Raw genomic sequence first — 26,407 nt, forward strand, 5'->3', positions numbered from 1 at the left:
GTCTCGGCCTCCCAAAGTGCTGGGATTACAGGCTTGAGCCACCGCGCCCGGCCAACCAAAATGCAATTCTATTTAGAATGCAAACAATAGAGATCAATCACATATACCCATCGTGTACAGATTAATGCAATTTTGGTGAAAGTTTTATTTTTGTTTTCTTTTTAAATAAAACATCCTGTTGAAGAACAGAGTGATGTCAAAAATTATCACAGAGAAATAGAAATGATTGTTCTAGGTAATTAGAACTAATCAAGGATTAAAAACTGAAATCTGAGTTGATTAGAATCTGTGTTGATTAGAAATGAGCATCCAACTTTGTCTCTGGAGTTTCTGGTCACTCTATTACATTTCTGTTTGCATCTGACTCTCCTCATGAGAAGATTTAAACAGCACTGGCAATGGCTCAAGATAAGCCAGAAGGATGAACATTATATTATCAGCAGTTAATTATATAAGGATTATTTAAAACTGTTGGCCAACTATGAAAAATACTTTGATAAGAAAATTAAGTGCTAGAATCAAAAGATGTGTTCAGAAAATTTAAAAAGTGATTCTTACATTTGGTGTCACAATCTATTAAAATATAATAGTGAGTATCATTAACTATCTCAATATAATCTGGTAACCAAATCAGGAAAGGGAAGCTGAATATTTTTAAGGCTTATACTCTGGGAAAGGGCAGTTTTCTCAAGTTATGAATGTGTCATTATACACCATCTCCAGAAGGACCATTTAATTTGGCTTTGAATTAGATTGTTATGCAGATGTTGCAAAAATAATTAAAAATTCTAATTGATTTTTAGTCAACATAGGGTATACCAGATGTTGCACAGTGAGCTTAGGTCATTATTCCATGGTCAGAAATTACTGTGAAGCATAGCAATTTACTAACAATAAAATAATAGCTATGAAATTTAAGGTTGTCACTTCTCAATACTTGGCTGGATTTTTAAAGTAATTAAAAGATCCTTTTTCCTCAAATTGTATTTTTTTCTTAAATTAAGGATTAAAGAATAAAAAATGTGAAGGGGGTGAGAGAAAAAAATTGACCCTTAGACAAGGGATAAATGGTTTTTATTTTTTTCCCTCTGAATGTTTTGCCTGCTGAAGTTAACAATGTCCTTAAAGAAATACTAATTATATAACGTTTTTAATACTTCTGATTTTAAGAGGCTTTGGACTTCCCTCAAGTTTTACTCCTGCTAGCATCCTTTGCAATTTCACTATCCAATTTGGATAATTCCTCCAACTACCTAACCACACAGTTTCTTGGTTTCTTCTTATTTAATTACCTCCTCCTTCACTCCAGCAACCCATTGACTTTGCCATACTCGGAAGTTTATCATTATCAATTTTTGAACTGTTCAGCTGGAAAAACTAGCTTTTCGATCACAGCTTTGTGTATCCAGTCACCGTGACCTCCAGTTTAAAAGTCATTCCCATTCTCCCGGGCTAATGAATCCTCTCCTGCTTTCAGGCTTTTCCAACCCAGTATGAACCTCATAATCATTCAACCCTTAGCAGGACTGGCATTTTCCTCTCTTGCCTTCTATTCTACCAAAACGTCTCCAACAATCCTTACCATTGCTTTGAATCATCAGTATGTCCTCTTTTGCTTTTGGCATTGAGCTGGGATATGGGACAAAGTATTTTAAAGGCCTACCTTATTCAAAACTGGTCTTCCATCCTTCGGAGGCCTGGGCTATTACTAGTTGATTCTTAACTCGTAGCCCTTCAGCATCTCAAATGAAAGCCAGGGAGTTTGTCTCTTGGCAGGCCTTATTTCTAAGTTTCGCTTCCTGACAATCCTGATGTACTTCTCAACCTCTCAGCTTCCACTTCCTGCTCAGCCACTCAGCCTTTCAATAGCTGCTTTGGAATTAAAAACACTAAGGGGAAAAGCAGCTTCAGCTGGCAAGATCATCTATTTAGGTGTTTCCCTTCTTTGCAGATTTTGACGTCTGTAAATCTCACTTGAGTAGCTCTCACATACTTTATAACAGATGATATTTTATATTTTGCTTAGGTTTCCAGTTCTCAATGGAAGAATTGCTTAGAAATAAGCTGTTTTCATTGCTGGAAGCAAAAGTCTATATTGAGTTTGTATTTACTTCTGGACTATGTCTCCCTCTAGAATATAAGAACCCTGAAGAAAATATCTCTTTCTTCTGTTCATTAGTGTCTCCAATGCTCTTATAAGAAAGCCTGTAATGTAGTAGTCAATATATATTCCTTGTGGAATGAAATGAATATATAACAGAAAAGAAAACTGAAGAGAAGAGAAGGTAAACAAATTAATAGAATTAGTTGGCAGTAGTGCTGGGTGTAGAGCTAGGCCTAATGTTCTCACTATAGAAAGTAACACTGACACATCTTATTTGAGTAATTCTTCTCAAGGAAATTATTACTGAATTTGTTTAAAATAAACATTTTGATATTAGTGACTATAAAACAACCAGTAAGTTTTTCAATTTTTACAGATAAAATTAATTTTTGTGATTATAATATTTTCATGTGATGTAATTAAATGTGCAGGCTCAGTGGCCAGACTACAGAATTTAATCTTGGCTCTTGTCATTTAGTAGCTGTTTCACCTTGGGCAAGTCTGTTAATTGTTTTATGTTCAGTTTCCTAATCTACAACATGTAGTTAATAGAGTTAATAGTGGTATAAAACTCACAGCATTCTTGTGCATATTAATGAAGTTAATGAATGTTAAGTACTCAAAACAGTGCCTGACACATGAGACATGTTCAATAAATGTTAGGAGGCAGTGGTGGTTTTTACATCAACAACTATTTCTCTAATCGTTTATGTGCTACAAGGCATGTACTACAAATTGTCACCACAGTAATTTACAAGTAATTTCATTTAAAATATTTCACCCATATATTTTGTCTTCACAGATTTTTATGACTTAAAAAGTTAATGACATACTCTTTTTTTTTTTTTAGATGGAGTCCCACTCTGTCCCCCAGACTGGAGTGCAATGGCACAATCTTGACTCACTGCAACCTCCACCTCCCAGGTTCAAATGATTCTCCAGTCTCAGCCTCTTGAGTAGCTGGGATTACTAGCACCTGCCACCACACCTGGCTAATTTTTATATTTTCAGTAGAGATGGGGGTGTTACCATGTTGGCCAGGCTGGCCTCAAATTCCTGACCTCAAGTGATCCACCTGCCTTGGCCTCCCAGACATACTCATTTTTTAAAAAATTACTAGTTCAACTAGAGTGGGCACACATACTCCCTTTGGCTCTTTCTCCTATCCTCAATCATTAAAATATCAGCGAGAACAAAAGACTTACATCAAGAGAAATGCAGTGAAGGAAGATAAAATGGCAAAAATAGATTAACTTAAGCAGAGGAAGTCATAGATCACATCTGCACAAGAGAATGCTTAATGTAGGTAGACGTTATCTTCTTTTTACTGACGAAACTCCCTTTCCTCCTTTCCCTTTCCAGTGGGCAGGTAGGGGGAGTAGAAGAAGAAGCTGGTTTTCCATACTCCATGTTTTTCCACATATATGGCACCTGCAATCAGCACACTCATTCAAGGGGTAGAAATGTGATAGCAGAGAATACCAGAACAAGCCATGTATATCAATACATTTAGTCTGCCATTAGTAAATATGTGCAAACAATAAGCACTGAGGAAGATGAATAAAACAATAACAAGAGAAACAAGAAAAACAAATATTATATACTGCTATGGATTGAATTGTGTTCCTTCAAAATTCATATGTTGAAACTCTACCTAACAATGTGACTGTTTCTGGAGATAGGGCTTTTATGAGGTAATTAAGGTTAAATGAGTTCATAAGGATGGGGTCCTGATCCAATAGGATTGGTGGTCTTTTAAGAAGAAGAAGAAAGAGAGACTTATTTCTCTCTGTCTGCCACATGAGAGCCCAGCAAGAAGGCAGTAATCTGAAAGCCAGAAAGAGAGTTCTCACTAAAACCTAGCCATGCTGGGACCCTGATTTAGGACTTTCAGCCTCCAGAACTACGAGAAAATTAATGTCTGTTATTAAAGTCACCTAGTCTATAGTATCTTATTATAACAGCTCAACCTAATACACATACTGATAAGGAAGGAAACAAAAACTCAAAGTTCAAGAACAAATTAAAATTGACATTCTCAGAAAGATTCCAAAAGATATATGGCATACATGAAAAAAAAATCTATCATTTAAAAGAAGCAATCAGAGATTAAGAGTTCATAGAAGGTAGAACTATAATTATGAATATGAAACTAAAATTAATGTTGTGTTGAAAGAAAAAAAAATGAACCTATGTCCCCCAATTCAGATGAAAAGCTAAAAAATAGAAACACAAAAGAAAAACAAAATAGAGACATAGAAGATTAATTTGGAAGGTCACTGCTATGGTTGAAATGTCTGTGTTCCCCCACCATGCCAAATTCCTATGTTGAAATCCTAATGCCCAGTGTGCTGGTGTTAGGAAGTGAGGCCTTTAGGCGGTGTTTAGATAATGAGGGCAGGGCCCTCGTGAATGGTATTAGTGACCTTATAAGAGACTTCAGAGAGCTAGCTAGTCCCTTCCACCATGTGAGGACAGGGAAAAGATAGCACCATCTATAAATATGAAATTGGCCCTCACCAGGCATCAAATCTGCCCCTTCTACCACATGAGCACAGAGAGAAGATAGCACCATCTATAAATATAATATTGGTCTCACCAGGCATCAGATATGCCCCTTCCACCATGTGAGGTCAGAGAGAAGATAGCACCATCTATAAATATGACATTTGTCTCATCAGGCACCAGATATGCCCCTTCCACCATGTGAGCACAGAGAGAAGATAGCACCATCTATAAATATGACATTGGCCTCACCAGGTATCAAATCTGCCCCTTCCACCACGTGAGGTCAAAGAGAAGATAGCACCATCTAAAAATATGACATTTGTCTCACCAGGCATCAAATCTGCCCCTTCCACCACGTGAGCACAGAAAGATAGCACCATCTATAAATATGACATTTGTCTCACCAGGCATCAAATCTGCCCCTTCTACCACGTGAGCACAGAGAGAAGATAGCACCATCTATGAATATGACATTTGCCTCACCAGCCATCAAATCTACCAGCACCCTGATCTTGGACTTTCCAGTCTCCAGAACTGTGAGAAAAAAAAAAATTTCGGTTGTTTGTAAGCTACCCAGTTTATGATATTTTGTTATGTTATGGCAGCCTGAACAAACTAAGAGTCAATATCCATATTTGTATTTTCCAGAAAAACAGGAGTTAAGAGAGGAGAGGGAATAATTAAAGAGATAACATGAACTGTTCTATGGCTACTAAAGATCAGAGTCTTCAGAATTAAATACTTCACAAAGGGCAAAAGCAATTTCAAGTATTTACATACTTTGTGTTAAATTTCAGAGCAAAAATCAAGAGAAGATCCTAGAAATACATGAACTTTCTTCTTCCCTACCTGCAAAATGTCAGCATTTGTTCTTATTAGCAACTCTGAATTCTGAAAGGCAATGGTAAAATGTCTTCTATTTGCAGAAAATGATTCTGAATATTGAATCTTCTGGCCATTGGTATTACCAATCTAATATGAAAGCAAAGTAAAGACACTTCAGACATGTAAGAATTCAGAAAATGTACCTTCATGCATTTTCTTTGAAATTATTGGAAGACATTTTCGCTAGAACAAAATGAAAGAGAGTTTCAAGAAAGAGCAATTGGCTGGGCATAAATTGCAATTCAAGAAACATTGCACATAAGATAGGAATACAACAAAAAGAAATTTCAGAATAATAGCTGGCCAAGGGACCTCGTACAATATCATTACATATTGGAACATTCAAGACATAATGTGATAACAGAGCTAGAGTACATTAGTTATACAACAAAAGATATTTTTTGATAAAAATAAAGGCAGTTTTAAATTATTGGAAAAATAGAACATTAAGAAGTCTTTGTTGAAATAAAACAAAAATATGACTTGATTCTAAAAATGACATTACATTTAAGATAGTAGAATCCTATTGTTCTTCATGTGTGCATATACATCTTCAGGGAGCAAAATTTTGCTAGAGGTAAAGAATTAAATATATATATTAACTTTTGTGGGTACATAGTAGGTGTATACATTTATGGGATACAAGAGATATTTTGGTACAGGCATACAATGAGTAATTACATCAAGGTAAATGGGGTATCTATCCACTCAAGCATTTACTATTTCTTTGTGATGTAAACATTCCAATATACTCTTAGTTATTTTAAAATGTAAGAAATTATATTTTTATGCACAAATCCAACCAGAATATGTAGTCAATAGTAGTTAAATAATCATAATATTATAAAGTCTATTCATTGAAATCAACTTTCAGAATGAATCTATAGTAAAAAACTTAAAGGTAATTCTAACTAATAAATATTTTAATAAATGAAATTATTTAAGTACTAGCATATCAGAATTTGGGAAGGGGGAGGAAACTGGACAAAAACTAATGGTTGCTGGCCAGGCACAGTGGCTCACGCCTGTGATCCCAACAGTTTGGGAGGCCGAGTCAGGCAAATCACTTGAGGTCAGGAGTTCGAGACCAGCCTTACCAATATGGTGAAACCTCACCTCTACCAAAAATACAAAAATTAACCAGATGTAGAGGCAGAGGCCTGTAATTCCAGCTACTCAGGAGGCTGAGAAAAGAGAATCTCTTGAACCTGGAATTCAGAGGTTGCAGTGAGCCGAGATTGTGCCACTGCACTCCAGCCTGGGCGACAGAGCAAGACTCTATCTCCCCCTCCAAAAAAAGTTAATGGTTGCTAACTTCATCATTCATTGTCTGTAGTTGAAAGATAGTAGTTTAAAATAGTTGGAGACTGAAATAAAGCTTAACTTTTACTAACCAAATTTATAAAAAGAAAATAAACTCTTAAGGAGTAGGAAGCGGAACAAGAAAAGAAAAGTAATTCTTAACTTACATTGTAGAGAAACAATAGATTTTTCTTAGAAGTAACATATTAAGAAATACGAAAAGGTACAACTTATATCACCAGAAGAACTAAAAACACAGATGGTAAAAAATAGCTATATGTAAAAAAGAGATCTGAGAATATAAATTTAGAGAATCTTTCATTATTCATTTATCTTCTTCAATGCATTTTGAACTTTTATTTCCATGTCCCTATATTAAAATTATAAAATTACATTTTGGAGGTTTGCTAAAACTTGTTCCACTGATATTACTTTATATCTGAGTGAATTCTCTGCATCAAGCTAGAATTGCTTTAAATGCATGTGGATTTCCTATAGTTTTAAACACTTGCATTTCCTGAGTGAATGCATTCAACATTTATAATATATAAACAATATATGAGCAATATGTATCCATATCCAGGCTGGGTGGGGTAAGGAACAGGTTGTATTTTTATCTTTGAATCTCACATAGTTTTTATGTATGCAAAATTTATGGCCTAATAGCATAAAAATGCAAGAAAATACCTATATAAATTAAAAGCATATTATCAGAATGCTGTGTTTAAAATATTGATTGTCAATCATTAAAGTAATGTAGAATCATTTATTAAGTATACCTTTGTTGAAAATTAGGCAATTTTTGTTCTATGAAATAATATCAACATATATTTATATATTTTTAACTAGAATAAGATTGTCTCTATGAATTCTTAAACTATTACCCCACTGGGAAATGATAACTTTAGGAAAAAACAGCCAGTGAAAAATTTCATAAGGTTTTGTACATTTTTAGCCATGTTATACATTTCTTATTGTAAGAGTAACTAAAATTAAAATATATGCACTATAATTTTACAAGTATATTGAGAAAATATTTTAAAATGTAACAAATATTCAAAGTCTGAAACGTAATTTGCGGTTTAGATTAAATCTGTAGGTAAGTTAGATAAGCAAGCATAATTTTATGCAATTTATGTAAAAGTGGCCTAGAGCTGTTAATTTTTTTCATTCAGTGAGATTTCTCCTTCCTCTTGTTTCTCCTTAAAAATGATAGCAATTACCATTAGTGCATTGAGGCACCTGACAATAATTGCATTCTTTTGCTGAAAATCTTCATGACATCACATTGCCATCACAAGATTATAAGTTGATGCACCTGCTGACATCTCTCAGTTAAAATGAGAACACCGCCACTCCATTTGGAATGTGTAGATAATTCAGAGATGGTTCAGGATGACAGTTGATATTTTGCTTTAGAAGAGAGGGACATAGAAAACTAGCACTCATATTGTCTTCTTATTGTGTAAGAAGAATAAAATTAATTTTAAATCTTAAATATTTCCTTCAGAGCTTGTATGGCTAAAATGAATTCTATACAGCTGAAGGAATTTGAATGAGGCCTAAATATTACATAATATCAAGAAATTACTATCTATTTTTGCATGTAAAAATGCCATTATGATTATGTGCTTTCTAAACTTTTTATCTATTAAAGATGCATATTGAAGTAATTATGAGTGAAATGACATGATGTCATGACATGCATTGAAACATCTCAGGAAAGAGGAGAGAGGAGAGAAGAGGAAAAAAGTAACTAATATAAAATGAATGATTTTTGAAGCTGAGTATGGTACATGTAGGTTCATTGTACCATTCCACTTCTGTGGCTGTTTGAAATTTTCTATAATTAAAAGGTAGAGAGGGGAGCGCCCAAGATGGCCGAACAGTAATAGCTCTAGCCTCCAGCTCCCAGCGTGAGTGACACAGAAGACGGGTGATTTCTGCATTTTCAACTGAGACACTGGGTTCATCTCACTGGGGCATGTTGGACAGTCAGTGCTGGTCAGCAGGTGCAGCCCGATCAGTGAGAGCTGAAGCAGGGCGAGGCATTGCCTCACTAGGGAAGTGCAAGGGGGAAGGGAATTCCTTTTCCTAGCCAAGGGAAATTGAGACACACAATACCTGGAAAATCGGGTAACTCCCACCCTAATACTGCACTTTACCGAGGGTCTTAGCAAACGGCACACCAGGAGATTATATGCCACACCTGGCCCAGAGGGTCCCACGCCCACGGAGTCTCCCTCATTGCTAGCTAGCACAGCAGTCTGAGATCTAACTGCAAGGCAGCAGCGAGGCTGGGGGAGGGGCACTGGCCATTGCTGAGGCTGAAGTAGGTCAACAAAGCTACCGGGAAGCTCGAATTGGGTGGAGCCCACCACAGCTCAGGAAGGCCTGCCTGCCTCTGTAGACTCCACCTCTGCAGACAGGGCATAGCTAAACAAAAAGCAGCAGAAACCTCTGCAGATATAAATGTCCCTGTCTGACAGCTTTGAAGAGAGCAGTGGTTCTCCCAGCACAGAGGTTGAGATCTGAGAATGGACAGAATGCCTGCTCAAGTGGGTCACTGACCCCTGAGTAGCCTAACTGGGAGACATTCCCCACTAGGAGCAGACTGACACCTCACACTTCACACAGCTGGGTACACCTCTGAGATGAAGCTTCCAGAGCAAGAATCAGACAGCAACACTCGCTGTTCAGCAATATTCTATCTTCTGCAGTTCTTTTATGGTCTTCTCTGCATTGATGATATAAATAACATAACAGAGCATATGTTGTGCATGTGTATGTGCTTACAATAAAACAATAACAAAGACTGAGCAAGGAAAGGGCTGGTAAGAGATTTAAAAAGGAGATAGGTAGCTCATTATTATAGAGATAGCCATCAGCTGGCAGATTTCAGAGATCTAAAGGCAGTATTTCTCTGACATTGTCCATTACTCAGTCACCTGACTGGAAAATACAACCTATTTGCTGAGAAAAAAACCCACAAATAACATAGGCTTAATTTTTATATTATGCTATACTAATCTGAGCATATTCCAAGCATGATGCTTAGTCTTAAATATTTTATGTCAGTGAAATACTTTCTTGACTTTGATACAAAACTATCATGAATGATATTATTTTGGAAATCTGGCAGATAAATGAATAGAGAAGTGAAGAAAGAAAATCTTCAAAAAAAAAGATAACTTGATCATTTTAATCTTCTTACATGCGTTAAGACTTATTTTGTAGCCTGGCATATGATCTATCCTGGGGAATGTTCCATGTTCCCTTGAGAAGAAAATGTATTCCGCTGCTGTAGGATGGAATGGTTTGCATATGTCTGTTTTGTCCATTTGCTCTAAAGCGTATAGTTCAAGTCCAGTGTTTCCTTATTATTTTTCTTCTCTGGATGCTGTATTCCTTGTTGAAAGGTGAATATTGAAGTCCCCTTCCATTATTGTATTGCTGGCTCTTTCTCTTCAGATCTGTTGATATTTGGTTTATATGCTTAGGAGTTCTGATGTTAGGTGCATATTTATAATTTTTGTATCTGCATAATGAAGTGATCCCTTTATCATATAATGATGTCCTTTTTCTCTTTTTGTAGTTTTAGACTTAACAACTACTGTATCTCAGTTTAGCTATCCCTGCTATCTTTTGGTTTCTGTTTGCATAGAATATCTTTACCCATCCTTTCACTTTTATACATGGTTTTTAGAGGTAAAGTGAGGCTCTTGCAGGGAGCATATAGTTAGATCTTGGTGCTTTTTTTTTTTTTTTTTTTTAAAGACCTATTCAGCTCCCTTATATATTTTCATTGGAGAATGTAATCCGTTTATATTGAAGATCATTATTAATATGTAAGGACTTACTACTGCTATTTTGTTATTGTTGCTGTTGTTTCTCGGATTCTTTGTTCCTTTCTTCATTTTTTGGCTGTCTTCTTTACTGATCAGGTGATTTTTTCCAGTGATATGTTTTGGTTCCTAGCTTTTAATCTTTTGAGTATCTACTACAGGTTTTGCATTTTGCTTACCAGAATTCTTACATAAAACAATTTACAGTTATTACAGGCCATTTTAAGCAGATAACAACTTAACTTTTATTGCATAAAATAAATATATGCTTTCATTCCACCCCCCATTTTATGTTTTTGATGTCACAATTTACTTATTTTTATTTTACCCCTTAACAAATTATCTTAGCTATTATTATTTTAATAGTTTTGTCTTTCAACCTTTATACTAAAGATACAAGTGATTTATACAGTATTATTACATTATTAGAGTATTCTGAATTTGATTGTTTACTTACTTTTACCAGTAGGTTTTATATTTTCAGAGTTTTTGTGTGACTCAGTATCCTTTTGGCTCCCTTTAGCATTTCTTGAAAAAGTCTGGTGATAATGAACTTCCTCAGGTTTTATTCATCTGGGAAAGTATATATCTTGTCTCATATGTAAAAGACAGCTTTGCTGGATGTATTAGTCTGTTCTCACACTGCTAGGAAGAAATACCCGAGACTGGGTAATTTATAAAGGGAAGAGGTTTAATTGACTCACAGTTCTTCATTGCTGGGGAGGCTTCAGGAAACTTTCAATCATGGTGGACGGCAAAGAAGAAGCAGGCACCTTCTTTACAGGGTGACAGGATGGACTGAGTGCAAGCAGGGGAAATGCCAGACACTTACACAACCATGACACCTTGTGAGACTCACTCACTATCATGAGAACAGCATGGGGAACCACCCCCATGATCCAATTACCTCCACCTGCTCCTGCCCTTGATGTGTGAGGATTATAGGGATTACAATTTGAGGAAAGATTTGAGTGGGAACACAAAGCCAAACCATATCACTGGATAAAACTTATTTTTGGTTGGCAGGTTGTTTTTCAGCACAGCAGTCTGAGATCTAACTGCAAGGCAGCAGCGAGGCTGGGGGAGGGGCACTGGCCATTGCTGAGGCTGAAGTAGGTCAACAAAGCTACCGGGAAGCTCGAATTGGGTGGAGCCCACCACAGCTCAGGAAGGCCTGCCTGCCTCTGTAGACTCCACCTCTGCAGACAGGGCATAGCTAAACAAAAAGCAGCAGAAACCTCTGCAGATATAAATGTCCCTGTCTGACAGCTTTGAAGAGAGCAGTGGTTCTCCCAGCACAGAGGTTGAGATCTGAGAATGGACAGAATGCCTGCTCAAGTGGGTCACTGACCCCTGAGTAGCCTAACTGGGAGGCACCCCCCAGCAGACTGACACCTCACACTTCACACAGCTGGGTACACCTCTGAGATGAAGCTTCCAGAGCAAGAATCAGACAGCAACACTCGCTGTTCAGCAATATTCTATCTTCTGCAGTTCTTTTATGGTCTTCTCTGCATTGATGATATAAATAACATAACAGAGCATATGTTGTGCATGTGTATGTGCTTACAATAAAACAATAACAAAGACTGAGCAAGGAAAGGGCTGGTAAGAGATTTAAAAAGGAGATAGGTAGCTCATTATTATAGAGATAGCCATCAGCTGGCAGATTTCAGAGATCTAAAGGCAGTATTTCTCTGACATTGTCCATTACTCAGTCACCTGACTGGAAAATACAACCTATTTGCTGAGAAAAAAACCCACAAATAACATAGGCTTAATTTTTATATTATGCTATACTAATCTGAGCATATTCCAAGCATGATGCTTAGTCTTAAATATTTTATGTCAGTGAAATACTTTCTTGACTTTGATACAAAACTATCATGAATGATATTATTTTGGAAATCTGGCAGATAAATGAATAGAGAAGTGAAGAAAGAAAATCTTCAAAAAAAAAGATAACTTGATCATTTTAATCTTCTTACACGCGTTAAGACTTATTTTGTAGCCTGGCATATGATCTATCCTGGGGAATGTTCCATGTTCCCTTGAGAAGAAAATGTATTCCGCTGCTGTAGGATGGAATGGTTTGCATATGTCTGTTTTGTCCATTTGCTCTAAAGCATATAGTTCAAGTCCAGTGTTTCCTTATTATTTTTCTTCTCTGGATGCTGTATTCCTTGTTGAAAGGTGAATATTGAAGTCCCCTTCCATTATTGTATTGCTGGCTCTTTCTCTTCAGATCTGTTGATATTTGGTTTATATGCTTAGGAGTTCTGATGTTAGGTGCATATTTATAATTTTTGTATCTGCATAATGAAGTGATCCCTTTATCATATAATGATGTCCTTTTTCTCTTTTTGTAGTTTTAGACTTAACAACTACTGTATCTCAGTTTAGCTATCCCTGCTATCTTTTGGTTTCTGTTTGCATAGAATATCTTTACCCATCCTTTCACTTTTATACATGGTTTTTAGAGGTAAAGTGAGGCTCTTGCAGGGAGCATATAGTTAGATCTTGGTGCTTTTTTTTTTTTTTTTTTTTAAAGACCTATTCAGCTCCCTTATATATTTTCATTGGAGAATGTAATCCGTTTATATTGAAGATCATTATTAATATGTAAGGACTTACTACTGCTATTTTGTTATTGTTGCTGTTGTTTCTCGGATTCTTTGTTCCTTTCTTCATTTTTTGGCTGTCTTCTTTACTGATCAGGTGATTTTTTCCAGTGATATGTTTTGGTTCCTAGCTTTTAATCTTTTGAGTATCTACTACAGGTTTTGCATTTTGCTTACCAGAATTCTTACATAAAACAATTTACAGTTATTACAGGCCATTTTAAGCAGATAACAACTTAACTTTTATTGCATAAAATAAATATATGCTTTCATTCCACCCCCCATTTTATGTTTTTGATGTCACAATTTACTTATTTTTATTTTACCCCTTAACAAATTATCTTAGCTATTATTATTTTAATAGTTTTGTCTTTCAACCTTTATACTAAAGATACAAGTGATTTATACAGTATTATTACATTATTAGAGTATTCTGAATTTGATTGTTTACTTACTTTTACCAGTAGGTTTTATATTTTCAGAGTTTTTGTGTGACTCAGTATCCTTTTGGCTCCCTTTAGCATTTCTTGAAAAAGTCTGGTGATAATGAACTTCCTCAGGTTTTATTCATCTGGGAAAGTATATATCTTGTCTCATATGTAAAAGACAGCTTTGCTGGATGTATTAGTCTGTTCTCACACTGCTAGGAAGAAATACCCGAGACTGGGTAATTTATAAAGGGAAGAGGTTTAATTGACTCACAGTTCTTCATTGCTGGGGAGGCTTCAGGAAACTTTCAATCATGGTGGACGGCAAAGAAGAAGCAGGCACCTTCTTTACAGGGTGACAGGATGGACTGAGTGCAAGCAGGGGAAATGCCAGACACTTACACAACCATGACACCTTGTGAGACTCACTCACTATCATGAGAACAGCATGGGGAACCACCCCCATGATCCAATTACCTCCACCTGCTCCTGCCCTTGATGTGTGAGGATTATAGGGATTACAATTTGAGGAAAGATTTGAGTGGGAACACAAAGCCAAACCATATCACTGGATAAAACTTATTTTTGGTTGGCAGGTTGTTTTTCCCTTCAGCAGTTTGAATATGTCATACCATTTAGTCATGGACTGTAAGGTTTCTGCTGAGAAGTGCACTGCTAGTCTTATTGGAACTACCTTATGTATGATTTGCTTCTTTTCTCTTGGTGCTTTCAGGGTCCCCTCTTTTTATTTGTTTTTTGATAATTTAATTATGTCTTGGGGTAGTCTTTTTTGGACTTAATCTGACTAAAGATTTTGGACCTTCCTGTACCTGAATAATTCTTATCTTTCTCAGGTTTGGAAAGTTTTCTGCTATCATTTCTTTAGATGAGCTTTCTACCTCTGGTCTCTTTCCTCACCTTCTTAAACTCTTATAACTTGAATATTTCTATGTGATGCTATCCAATGAAGCCCATAAGATTTCTTCATTCATTTTTATTCTTTTTTTATTTGTTCTCCTTTGTATTTTAAAAAACCTGTCTTCAAATTTACAGATCTTTTTTCTGCTTGACTAATTCTGCTTTGATGCTTTCTATTGCATTGTATTTTTTCAGCTCTAAAAGTTTTGTTTGTTCTTTTTTATCATTTTGATTTCTCTCATCATTTTGGTTGCTTATTATTTTTCTTATTTAATTGAATTATTTGTCTGTATTTTATTGAAGTTCACTGAGCTTTCACAAAACAATTATTTTGAATTCTTTGTCATGCTGTTTCTGTATCTCCACTTTTAGGGGGATTAGTTACTGGGTGATCATGGTGTTCTTTTCATGATGTTAAATCTTATTGGCTTTCCATGTTTCTTTTTGCTTTTACATTGATGTCTGCACATTTGCTGGACCTCTTGCAGACTTTATATGTTAGTTTCCATGTGGAAAGACCTTTGTCTAGGGATATGTTGCAAGGGAACTTGCTGGATGAAGTGCAGCTTTTCTGGCACCAGTGAGGATGCCAGAAACGTAGTCTCTGTGCTGCTCTGGTAACTGAGGTCAGTGTTGATGAAGATTTCAGGGTATCCTCAGCAGTCAACACTGTATATGTCCACAGCAGCAGCAAGTGTTGTTAGGGTCTTTGATGGTGATAGTTTTTAACGTCCTCGTGACCTCCTTTTCTCATACCAGAGAAGTTGTGACTAAGGGGAAATCTGTCCTGGAAGTATATCTGTCTTGTGTACTCATTTGTAGTGGTGGTGGTACTGATATCTGATGGAGTGGCCAGAGAGCTGAGGTTAGGCCTGAAGCATGGGCAAACATGAAGGGACTATGGCTCTGGAAGCCAGGGTGATAATAGAACTGGTACCTGGGGCACAGACTCCCCCGTTGCCAAGTTTGTAACAGTATTCAAGGAAAGGGTGTTTGTAAAGCAGCAGAGGAGCAGAGAATGGGTGCACAGGTGTATGCAGAGTTAAAATGGCCCTGAAGTTAGAGCAGAACTTCAGGTTCTGTAGCTCTCTGTAGAGTAGCTGAACTTGTGTCTAGAGGATGGGCATCCACAGAGAGGATTTGGCTCTGAGTCTTGCAGTACAATCTAACTCACTATGGCAATGGCTGTGGTATATGAAACATGATCAGGCCTATTGTAGTCACAGAGCCCAGGTCTGGAGTATGGTCTTCCGTGAAGTAGCCACACTTCCAGGGTCAGTGCATGTACTCAGGGTTGGAAGAGATGGGTATGCATTTTGAGAAAGGAGAACCTCTACTTTCAACAGTGGCCACTTCTTGAAGGGGAGGAGTGTGCAACCCGTCTTTTAACAGAGGATTGTTAAAGTGGTTGAGGCTATTGGTTACCTCAGTGGCAAGAGATGCCTGTGTTCTCTGTGGACCAGGATACTGGTAACTACAGCAGTTCCTGTCAATGAACCATGCTGATAGCCTATACCGTTCTTCTTTACTCCAAAAGCTTTCTTCTGGCATCTCAGGTACTTGGGTATGCTGTTCTTACCAGCGATTCTTTCCATGTGGATATTCTCCATATTTTTGCTCCACTGAGTTGCTGTAGGTTCTTTGATGTGACTGTGGGCTACCTCTGGGCTATTTTGGTTTGTGAATAGTTGTCCATATTTTGTGTATGTGGACAGATGAAGGCTAGTGTCTCCTGGTATTAGTCAGGGTTCTCTGGAGGGACAGGACTAATAGCATAGATGTATATATGAAGGGGAGTTTATTAAGGACTATTGACTCACACGATCACAAGGTGAACGTGAAGTCTCACAATAGGCTGTCTTCAAGCTGAGGAGCAAGGAAGCCAATCCAAGTTCCAAAACCTCAAAAGCAGGGAAGCCAACAGTACAGCCTTCAGTCTGTGGCTGAAGACCCGAGAGCCCCTAGCAAATCACCGGTGTAGGTCCAAGACTCCAACAGCCGAAGAACTTGGAGTTTGATGTTTGAGGGCAGGGAGCATCCAGTATGGAAGAAAGATGGAGGCCAAAAGACTTAACCAGTCTAGTCCTTCCATGTTCTTCTGCCTGCTTTCATCCTAGCCATGCTAGCAGCTGATTAGATGGTACCCACCCAGACTGAGGGTGAGTCTGCCTCTCCTGGTCCACTAACTCAAATGTTAATCTTCTTTGACAACACCCTCACGGACACACCCAGGAACAATACTTTGCATCCTCTAATCCAATCAAGTTGACACTCATTATTAACCATCACACTCCTACTCCACCATCTTGATGATATCACTGTTTAAGAATATGTTTTTGAAGTGAATAAATTATATCAGCTCTGGAAAATACAGTTTATCAATAGATAAATACTTCAAGACAAAAACAGTTGAGTTGAGAAAATAAAGGATCATATAAAACTAGAGCATATGCTAAGGACAGCCCCACCAGGAAGGTTAGTGATAGAATTCTAGCAGTTTCTGCAGAAATGTCCAGAGCATGAAGAAGCAGGGCACGGGAAGAAAGTAGATATTTGTTATTGGTTGGTGGGGGCTAGGGAAATCAAGCAATTTTAGAAACCTGCAGAGTCCACAATTCAAAATATAAAATTAATGCTCGTTTCCACAACTTGTGGGGCACAGAGTGTCTGTATACTAAAGCAGGGAGAGAATTCAAGAAAGGCAGGTAAGAATGGCTAAACTAGCTTTGACCTGAAAAAACAAATAAGGAGGGGACAAAGAAAAAATAAGCTTCCCGTAAGGCCAAATACCTCTGTACACCCTCCTTATTTCCTACTTCCTATTTCTTACAAACAACTGATATGAAAACCAAATAAAGGTGATGAGAGTATGACCAAACTTGGAGTAGCATGAATGGAGACAGATTTACACAAGTGAAAAATGTGGCACAGAATTCCCAAGCCTATAAAGATCTTGGGAATTGCTACTGGGCATAGTCATGGGAGCCTCTAAAAACTGTATTCATCCTCATCCATTACTTGACAGATGTGACATGATAGGCAAGGTTCTGGCATTATTTCAGCTAGTTCTACAAAATGGTATCCATGTCAAATATAGAAGTGGAGTGGGGAAGTCACTATTGAAAAACTCAGACTGCTCTTACAACCTCAGAAAAGAAAGTGGCCAGCAAAAAGTGAGTGTCCCTTCAACTCAGATGTCTTCTAAGGAACTCTCTCTGTATTCCTATGGCTATCTGAAACCTGACTTAACATAACAACACTATAGGAAACAGAAACTTTTCCCACTTCTAAGTATCCAAAGATCTGAATAGAAACCTACACAGATTCTTTCAGAATTACGAGATGACAGAAGTGTCCCAAATTCATTTTACCAGGCCAGAACATTTCTGATACCAAAACCTAAAAATAATACTGATAGTAAATTTTTAAAATCCCATTGACTAATCTCATTTACACTATAAATGCAAATAGCACTTAAAAAGTAAAATACTGCAGAGTTCTTGAAATGAAGACCACCCGCCAGTACTTTTCTTGGGAAATGCCCCCTAACACCAGTGAAAAATCACATATCACTACAAGAGAAACCATATTGTGCAATGAAACACAATTATCTTGGTCCAGACTACTTGGTCCAAAAGCTGGGAGAAAAGCCTTCTGAATGATTTCTGGACTTGAAGCCAGAAGGAGCTTCAGAGGAGTCTCTCAAAGGACCAAAGCTTTCAGTAGCTTAATTTTTGGAACATGAAGAAAACTGTCTGAAATAGAAGAAAAGAAGGAAGACAATAAGCGAAGAAAAACAAAATTTAGAGCTGGGCTTTCTAAATCTCTGACTACTACGGTTAGGAAAATTCTGAATTTTTCTAAAATATCTTGATTTTATGAAAGATCTCACAATTATAGTAATACGTAAAAAGTGTTTATTAGATGTATTTAAAATTTTGAAAGTAAACAAATTTTAGTTTAAAAAATAATTTTAAAAAATGCATAAAATTATAATTCATAATCATAATTAAAAATGGCTGTTCCAAATTCATAGGCAATATCATACTTATTATTTTAACTATAAGTATATTCCCATTAAAGTCAGCAATAATATAAAGGTGATCATTTTTAGCTTTACTATTTTTCATTCAAATATTTTATGGAAATTATAGCCAATAAATTTAGACAGTTAAGTGAAATAAGGAATATAAAAGTTGGAACATAATATCTGCAACAATGAATATAATGCATAATAACTACATATAAGTTTAAAGGAATTTTGTAGATCTGATATGATGAAAATGGCAAGAATTTCTTGAGAGATAAAAAAAGTATACTTGAGGAAGTGGAAGGCCATGACATATTCTTCCATGAGATTGATCAATATTGAAAAGACATAAATTCTCTAAAGGAATATTGTAAATAAAATGCACTCCAAATAAAAATACTAGCAGCATGTTTTCCCAAGGAACCAAATGAATTGCTAAAGGTTTTCTTGAAGATGAAAATTCTAAGATATCGAGAAATAAATATTTAAATATACATTAAAAGTACATAATTTGAATAGTGTTAAAATAGTGTCAGATTGTCAGACTATAATAGAAAGAAGATGAAGACTTAGAATATAAATAACCATAGAATTTAAAAATTGGTGGAAAAGTAGCGTTGTTCAATAAATGGTGCTGATTAACTCTGAAAAAAACAGTATGTTATATTCCTAATTCAAATTATATAAAAACAAATTCCAGATAAAATTTTAAAAGTAAGGAAGAAACATAAACATGGTGTTAGAATAAAATAAGTAAATATTTGCCAGTGAACACACCCACATACATACCCAAAGTCATAAAGAAAGATATTGATAGATGTGAATAAATGTAAAAACTGAAAAGCATCTTTTTGTCAAATATAACTATAAAAACATTCAGACCCTAAGTGGCATAATAAGGTTTAAAATATTTAATTAAATTATTACAAAAAATAAGAACACAAAATAATACGAACGAATTATATGAAGAGACATGTCACCTCCTTCAAATAACAAATATCCAGGTAAAGCACAAAAATTTTTAACCTTACTAGAAATAAAATGAATGCAAATACAGACACATACATATACATAAAATGCCTTTTTAAAATATATAACTGATGAAGTTTTGTTCCATTTTGTTTTTAAAGCATATTAGCAGATATTGAGATATGAGTACTTCAAACACTACTACTGCAGGGTAAGAAGCCTTTCAAGTTTTTGAAGTTGGTAGTAAGGGATGGGGCAAGATTACTTTCATTTCTTTAGGGGATCTGTTTAGCTTCCCTATGGAGAATGTTGGACTAACACAAATGAGTGGTGATGGCAATTTTGTCCAAGATAGAGACAACCAAGTTGCTGTTGGAGAGAAGTGAAGAAACTAAGATATTTTTAGTAGTCAGAATCAACAGGACCACAGAGTGAGAAGTAAGAAACAGAGATGACTCCTGATTTGACCCTTAACAAAGGAATAGGAGTAAGAGAAAATAATAAAATTTTAGACATGTTGATGAGATAGCTGTCAAAATTAACTATTAAAAGCTGTCAAAATTAACTATTAAAATACCTTTAGAAACTCATCAATTTTAACTTTTATTAATAATGCATCAAATAAAATCTGTAATTTAATATTTTAGAGAAAAGAGTATAAGGGAAAATTTTTAAATACATCATAGGAAAATTATTTTAAATCTATAATGTAAAAATTCCCATTTGCATGTTATATTGTAGGTCTTTTTGAAGAATAACATTTTAAAATAGAAAGGAAATAAATAGGATTACAAACAAAATTGGTCATATTAAAATTGAATTCTATTTTGAGTTCCATGGACCACAGGTGGAAAGAAAAAGCATTCAAGTATATGGTATATCATGAGGGTGACATCTTAAATTTAACAAGGAAAGAAGAATTATAAAAGTTTTATTGGAACAAATCTGTGTCATCCGGGAAAAAAATAAAGTGGCATTCACAGTTTATATGATAAGCCAGGATAAATGCATTTATATTAAAATATAAAATGTACAAACATAAAACTATCAGACATGGGAGTAGCCCTTCAAAAGTTTGCATGAAAACAGTTTTTATATTTTTTTATTCAAAACTTAAAAATTATAGACTATAAGCAAACTCAAAAGATAACAACAAATGGGAAAGTATTTTAAGTTTATAGCATTCAAAAATAAATTATTTCATCCATAAATAGCTCATAGAAACTGAAATAACCAGATCAAAAGAAAAATGGAGAAAACATATGAATAGAAAATCTACAAAACAGAAAACACAAATAGTAGCTTTTAAAATCATTCTCAATCTCACTTTTAATAAGATAATTAAAACTAAAAACTGTCGTGAATATTTGATTACTCACCTATCATATTGATAGAAATCCAAAGTCTTGAAAAAATGCTGTAAGGGGTCGGGTGCAGTGGCTCATGCCTGTAATCCCAGAACTTTGAGGGGCCAAGGCGGGCAGATCACAAGGTCAATATATCGAGACCATCCTGGCTAACATGGTGAAACCCCCACTCTACTAAAAATACAAAAATTAGCTGGGCATGGTAGCGTGTGCCCGTAGTCCCAGCTACTCAGGAGGCTGAGGCAGGAGAATCGCTTGAACCCAGGAGGCAGAGGTTGCAGTGAGCCCAGATTGCACCACTGCACTGCAGCCTGGGGACAGAGCGAGACTCCTTCTCACAAAAAAAAAAAAAAAAAAAGCCCAGATTGCACCACTGCACTGCAGCCTGGGGACAGAGCGAGACTCCTTCTCACAAAAAAAAAAAAAAAAAAAAGCTGTAAGGAAATAAACTGTCAATTTGTTGGTGGGAGTAATATAAAATAATTAAAAATGTAAAAATGATACAATAGTGGAAATCTGGCAATATTAATATTCATCAAAATTTAAGAACTTGGCCCTTGCATTAAGTAATTCCTCTTCTGGGGCTTTTCCCTGCAAAGTTACATGTCCAAAACAATTTAAGTATAGGTCATTGATTGTATTAGCAGAATATTGGGCAAAAGGCTGATATGTACCAATTGGAAACAGATTAAATGAATATTGGTATATTATACAATGTAGTAATACAATGTAGGTATAAAGTTATTTCTACGCCAATATAGAAAGACTTTAGATATAAGTGATGAAAACAATGTGCAAAGCAACCTAAAAATATGCTAAGTTTTAGGTACATACATGCAAATATTAATACATGTTCAAGCTTGTTTGCATATAAATGAATCCTCTGAAGGAGACAAAAAATACATTAAATGGTTACTTTCAGGTGGAGTATGGCACCTGGGCGGAGACAGGACCATGCTGACAGTGGGAATTTCAGAGTGTACCTAGTTTTATAGATACAATTTTATAGTCATCTGATTTAATTCTCAAATTAAAAATACTCCTTACTCTAAAATCACACTCTTTCTGTATACCATGATTTAAAATGTCATGATTTAAAAATCAATTACACTGTTCTTTAAAAAACAGGTTAAAATGATATTAGAATACTTTAAATGTTTATGTTTACTAATTTTAGCAGAAAAGTACTAACATTTAAGAGCTCTTTTAAATGAAACTATTGACATACAAACATCTGAAGCATTCAAAAGAAAATAAATTATTAATTTGAGTAGACCAAATAAGTATTCACTTTCACAGAAATGCAAGGGAAGGATTTGATATTATTTCTCTTTCAATAAAATACAGAATACACCATGACTATTTTTACTGGACCAATTGCATTTTTGGAGCCCTTTTCTATTGTATTATTTCAAGACTATAAAAAGGTGGTATTTCTAATATGATATTTGTCAATGATAGGAAGAAACTATATCAATGATATATTAGGTTATCTTCTGATAATGATTTTTTAAAGAGCCCTGAGGTTATTACTTAAATAGAAAAAGTAAATGATATTTAGTTTGAATTCTGAAGGGAGATCCACAATAAAATACATTATTTTAATCTATGCTCCATAGTGAGATGTAATCTATTTCTATTAGCCTCAGGTTCTTTTCCTTCTCTCTTCTAGCTACATAAACAAAGGAATATAACTGCATTATACATCTTTTTCAATAGTAGTTTAAACTTCCAAAGGGTATTTAAAGAACACATTCATTAAACAGGTTTATATTTCCAATTCACCAAAGGCAGAGAAAACAACGAGAAGAGATATACTTCTTATAAGGTGATTATAACCCCTACTAACCATTACAACTCTCATTCTTATTTCTGAGTGAATTTTTTAGTGATTCATTTGGTCCTTGTATTACAAGAATATTCTAAAAAGAAACATCAAGAAACAAGGAGGAGGCCTCTGTAAACAAACTATTTAAAATATACATCCACTCTGTCATATCTCCTTTCCTGCTATGCTTTTCTTCATAGCACTTACCACTAACTCCAATTCTCATATAATTTTTGTTTATTATCTCTTGTCCACAAGAATGGAGTTCCTATTGCCTAGCACAGTTACTGACATTTAGTAAAATATTTGTTGAATTAAATTATGATTATTACATGTTTGTATATGTTATCTAGATAAATGTTCAATCTGAAACTATTATGAAATTCTTTCTATGTTCAGAGACTAATCTGAGCACTATAAACAAGTGCATAGTAGAAAAAATACATATCCAATTTCTGTTTTAAACACAACAAGATAAAGATATAACAAAAAACAAGGAGAGTAATAACACATGCTATGCTTGCTAAAAAAAGGAGGCATCTGTGATTCCATCCAGGAATATAATGAACAGGAAACAGATGGAGAAATGGTAACGACTTAGCAAAAGAGAAGAGAGCAAACTTAAGTGTTTGCAGAGAGGGATACAAAAGAGGATTTTAAAAAATCATGTGAAGTAAAAGTAAAAGTAGAGAAATTCACTCCGTCTGTTTAAGAAGCAAAATAGGCCTGAGAGTCCTTGATCTCACATCCTCATTCATAGAAAAATTACAAGATACATTACTTTTAAAAATTCAACACTCAGACCCCATTTAAAAGTAAGGCAAAGGTAAGGTGCCCAACTAAAGACAAAAAGAGAAAATGACATTCTATAAAAAAGAGTAGCACCCTTCCCCCCAGGTCCTCTGCTAACCGGCTGTGGGGCACCAGAAACCAGGCTTTTATTCCTGGAATTTCATATATGGAAGCTTATTCTCTACAGAGAGAAAAGACCTATGGACATCAACATTTGGGATTCCACAGTTAAAATGATGGTTTTGGACCATCACATCACGCAAACCCCTCCCAAGCATAAAGTGTTTCATTCTTGGACATAATAGTGAGTCAATGATCACCAAACAACAAAGGAAAACCTCCCACAAAGAAAACAGGAACCAAAGTAGATGAACATATAAAAAGTAACTCAAGATAAGCAGAAGTGATAGAAGCAGAAAAAACTGCAAAGATTCCGTAATTGATCACGTTTCAATGTAAAAGTAAAACTATAAAACTCCTAGAAGATAGCATAACAGAAAATCTAGATGACCTAAGGTTTGGTGATGACTATTTTGATAGAATACCAAAGGCAGAATTCACAAAATAAATTGATAAGCTGAATTTCCTTAAAATTAAATTTTCTGCTCTATGAAAGACATTGTCAAGAGAATAGAAACAGAAGCCACGGACTGGGAGAAAATATTTGCAAAGCACAACTGATAAAGGAATATTATCTAAAATAAACAAAAGGCATTTACAACTCAACAATAAGAAAATAAACAACCTGATTTTAAAACAGGCCAAAGACCTTAACAGATACCTCATCAAAGATATATAGATGGCAAATAAGCAAATGAAATAATGTTCTACATCATATGTCATCAGAAAAATGCAAATTAAAATAACAATTAATACCATTAAACACGTGTTAGAATGACCATAAACCACAAAATGCTGGTGAGGATGTGGATCAAGAGAAACTCTACTTCATTGCTGGTGAGACTGCAAAATGGTACAGCTACGTTGGAAGACAGTTTGGTAATTTCTTACCATACAATCCAGGAATCTCTCTCCTTAGTATTTATCCAAAGGAGTTGAAAACCTGCACACGGATGTTTATAGCAGCTTTCTTCACAATTTTCAACACTTGGAAGCAACCAGGCTGTCCTTGAGTGGGTGAATGAATGAACTGTGGTACAGCTAGACAATGGAATATCACTCAACACTGAAAACAAATGAGCTATCAAGTCTCAAAAAGACATGGAGAAAACAATACATTTTACCAAGTGAAATAAGTTAGTCTGAAAAGGCTACAAACTATATGATTCCAGCTACATGACATGTTAGAAAAGACAAAAGTATGGAGATAGTGAATAAAATCAGTGTTTGCCAGGGTACGAGTGGAGGGCAATATGAATACATGGAGCACAGAAGACTTTTAATGCAGTGAAAGTACTCTATCTGATACTATAATGGTGGATACATGTCATTATGAATTTGTGCAAACCCACAGAATATATGAAACTGAGAATGAACCCCAATGTAAACTATGACTTTGGGTGATAATGATGTATTCATGCAGGTTCATCAATTAAAACAAATGTTCCACTCTGGTTAAGGATGTTGATAAGGAAGGAGGCTATGTACGTGTGGGGGTATGGGCTATATGAGAAATCTCTGTACCTTCTGCTCAGCTTTGCATGAACCTAAAACTGCTCTTAAAATTAAAGTATATTTTAACAATTTCATGATTAATAGTCTCTTAGAAATAAAAGGAGGTATTGTATTCACAGAATATAAACAGGAATATTATGAAGAAAGATTATGCAGGAATAATAGTTTCTAAAAATTATATGTTACTTAAAATTAAAATGCTAATTTAATATTTCCAAGATAAAGTCAAAGAAGTTATTCAGAGAGTGGGACCATATAGAAAAAAAAAAAAAAAAGGATGAACTAACTAGGAGAGAAAATGAAAAAAATAAAACCAGAAAACCAGTACAATAGGTCCAACATTTGACAAGCATGCATTCCTGAAAAAGAAGACAATAAAAATATGAGAAGCTACTCAAAAGAAATTAAACAAAGCATGCACAAGACTTTCATTGAGAAATATGCAAAGCTCCTATTAAAAGACTTGAAAGATATCAACAAAGTTATATCATATGCATCAACAAAACCATTTAGCAATGTAATTATTCCAATTATCCCAAAATTAACTTGTAAATTCAACACAATTCCAGTGAAAATTCCACATGGAGTGCTTTTTAGGAAGTCAGTATGATTAATCAAGGTATATATAGTAGAATAAAAGTTCTGAAGAATTTATGTCAATTTTGATTTTAAAAAGACCAAAGGAAGTGTGGAGGCTCATTATACCAACATGAAAATATACTTAAAAGCTACCATAATAAAGCTGTTTGGTCAAGAACAAATTGACCAGTGGAACAGGACAGAGATCTTGGAAAATTGCCAATATTAACAGGAATTGCTACATTAAATCTCAAATAAATTGGGATGTAGAAGAATTAAATATGTATATCTGAATAGAAAAACAATAAAGATAATAAATTATGAATACTAGAGTATCTTTTTACCTAGGAATGGGGAAAGATCTAAATAAAATCAAAAAAGTAAAATCCATAGAGGAAAATTGGGTACATTAAAAATAAACATTTCTGTTCAATAAAGGACACCATAGTTGAAATTAACCAATAAAAAATCATCAGAGAAGTTCCTTGCAATGTCTAAAACTGACATGATTGTATATTTAGAAAACCCCATTGTCTCAGCCCAAAATCTCCTTAAGCTGATAAGCAACTTCAGCAAAGTCTCAGGATACAAAATTA

This window comes from Mandrillus leucophaeus, unplaced genomic scaffold (assembly GCF_000951045.1).
Source record: "Mandrillus leucophaeus isolate KB7577 unplaced genomic scaffold, Mleu.le_1.0 Scaffold386, whole genome shotgun sequence".
In the NCBI taxonomy this organism is placed as follows: domain Eukaryota; kingdom Metazoa; phylum Chordata; class Mammalia; order Primates; family Cercopithecidae; genus Mandrillus; species Mandrillus leucophaeus.